Source organism: Callorhinus ursinus, unplaced genomic scaffold (assembly GCF_003265705.2).
Source record: "Callorhinus ursinus isolate GAN/ISIS: 27379988/994484 unplaced genomic scaffold, GSC_fseal_2.0 scaffold12, whole genome shotgun sequence".
NCBI lineage: Eukaryota > Metazoa > Chordata > Mammalia > Carnivora > Otariidae > Callorhinus > Callorhinus ursinus.
The window spans coordinates 15,579,497-15,582,172 of NW_027397074.1; the positions used below are offsets into that span (position 1 = coordinate 15,579,497).

The 2,676-nt window shown below is 41.7% G+C and overlaps 1 pseudogene; it reads left to right on the top strand.

Moving 5' to 3' along the window:
• The first annotated feature begins 447 nt into the window (after positions 1-447).
• Positions 448-2,355, top strand: LOC112824856 (actin-related protein 3 pseudogene; annotated as a pseudogene).
• The last annotated feature ends 321 nt before the right edge of the window (positions 2,356-2,676 follow it).

Genomic DNA, 2,676 nt, shown 5'->3' on the forward strand with positions numbered 1-2,676 from the left:
CTGTTGTTTTACTTTGTCCCACCTTTAGCTTATGTCCAAAGATCAAGACAAATGACTCAGTTGTAGCAGTAACAATAAAGGGTGAACATATTCTCTACCCATTTGGGTGCAGTTGCTTTTTATGTATGAAAAACACGTGACTGTCTTAATGATAAGGAACATTGAATGCCTGTATGTGGACTCACTTGGCTTATCTCAGATAGCTTCTATGCACACGTGCACTTAAAAAAACAAAAACAAGGGCACCTGGGTGGCTCAGTTGGTTAAGCGTCTCAGTCAAGTCATGGTCTCAGGGTCGTGAGATCAAGCCCTGTGTCAGGCTCTGCGCAGGGCCTGGAAGCTGCTTAAGATTCTCCCTCTCCCTTTGTCTCCACCCCACCCCCACTGCTCTAAAGACAAAAACAAAGAAGCAAAAAGCTAGACTCTTGGCCTGCCCGCCTGGGTTGTGGAAGTGGTAGCCACTGACCGAGCCTGCTGCTTTCTCGCTACTGCTTCTGCTTCCCGGCTCCCCCCCAGACGGAGAGGGCGGCCCGGCTGTGGATGGTCAGATAGCTCCGATCTCCCGCCGTTAATCCCTGGCCCCAATCAGCACAGAGCAGACGGCGGCAGCGGCAGTAGCAGGCGAGGAGGAAGATGGCGAGACGGCTGCCGGCCTGTGTGGTGGACTGTGGCACGGGGTATACAAAACTAGGATATGCTGGAAACACAGAACCACAGTTTATCATTCCTTCCTGTATTGCTATTAAGGAGTCTGCAAAAGTGGGTGATCAAGCTCAAAGGAGGGTGATGAAAGGTGTCGATGACCTAGACTTCTTTATTGGCGATGAAGCAATAGAAAAACCTACGTATGCAACAAAGTGGCCAATTTGCCATGGTACAGTTGAAGATTGGGACCTGATGGAAAGGTTTATGGAACAAGTGATCTTTAAATATTTAAGGGCAGAACCAGAAGACCATTATTTTCTTTTGACTGAACCTCCACTGAATACTCCAGAAAACAGGGAATATACTGCTGAAATAATGTTTGAGTCCTTCAATGTTCCAGGCTTGTACATTGCTGTGCAGGCTGTTCTTGCCTTAGCTGCATCTTGGACCTCAAGACAAGTAGGAGAACGGACATTGACCGGTACAGTAATAGACAGTGGAGATGGTGTCACCCATGTCATTCCTGTGGCTGAAGGGTATGTGATTGGCAGCTGTATTAAGCACATTCCAATCGCAGGACGAGATATAACATATTTTATTCAGCAGTTGCTGAGAGACCGAGAAGTAGGAATCCCTCCAGAGCAATCCTTGGAAACTGCTAAGGCAGTAAAGGAGCGCTATAGTTATGTCTGCCCAGATTTAGTAAAAGAATTTAACAAGTATGACACAGATGGATCAAAGTGGATTAAGCAATATACTGGAATCAATGCTATCTCAAAGAAAGAATTTTCTATTGATGTTGGTTATGAGAGATTCTTGGGACCTGAAATCTTTTTTCATCCAGAGTTTGCTAATCCAGACTTTACTCAACCTATCTCAGAAGTTGTAGATGAAGTAATTCAGAATTGCCCTATTGATGTCAGACGTCCTCTCTACAAGAATATTGTCCTCTCTGGAGGTTCAACCATGTTCAGGGACTTTGGACGTTGCTTGCAAAGAGATTTGAAAAGAACTGTAGATGCCAGGCTGAAATTAAGTGAGGAATTGAGTGGTGGCAGATTGAAGCCAAAACCTATTGATGTACAAGTCATTGCACACCACATGCAGTGATATGCAGTTTGGTTTGGAGGATCCATGCTGGCTTCCACGCCCGAGTTCTACGAAGTATGCCACACCAAAAAAGATTATGAAGAAATTGGACCTAGCATTTGTCGTCACAATCCAGTGTTTGGAGTCATGTCGTAAAATTGATTTCATAATTATTGGGGTTAGGGAGGTGGGGAAGAAATAATCTTTCTGATTACCTGTTTTGTCTGGATGGCTGGTTTTGGGGTTTTAAACCTGACTTGAAGAAGACCAAACATAATTATACAGGAATATTTTAATAACTATATCAACATGAGAATGTAGAGGAGAGCCAAAATGATTAAGTGTTTTTCTTTAGACTGGATATTTGAATCTTACGTGTAACAAAAAGAAGTGGGTTTTAGTTCTTTCTGTGCCCTGATATTTTGTATATTATTGAATTATCCAAGATTTGAAGGGATTTATCGGTATGTAGATAGCTCTATAATGCTTGAGTTGTACACTTCTAAGTGTGCAATGCAAGAGCTTGTTTATATTTCATACTTTTTATACTTTGAGGAAAAAAGTCAAAGAAAAACTAGTATTTGAGGAAAAACAAGTGACCAAGTAAAGGATAAATTAAAAAAAAAAAGAAAAGCTAGACTCTTAACAGACTCTCTCCAGCCCCAAAGAGGTTATTTCTGGTAATATCATTTAGCCAAAGCTGCAACATTGAAATAGTGGCCAGGTGATAATAAATTGACTTAAAAATAAATTATTGAGTCATGCTTCAGTCAATGGCAAATAGAAACCTGAATTTTAACCCTCTATGAACCCCTCTCTGTCTATACCAGCCCAGAAGTGATTTCTCCCTCTCCCTAATCCAGCTGTTCATTATCTGTAGCTCTTATTTGATATTTATTGTTAATGTCATTTACGATTGGGACTTTTAAAATAGTTTAGTAG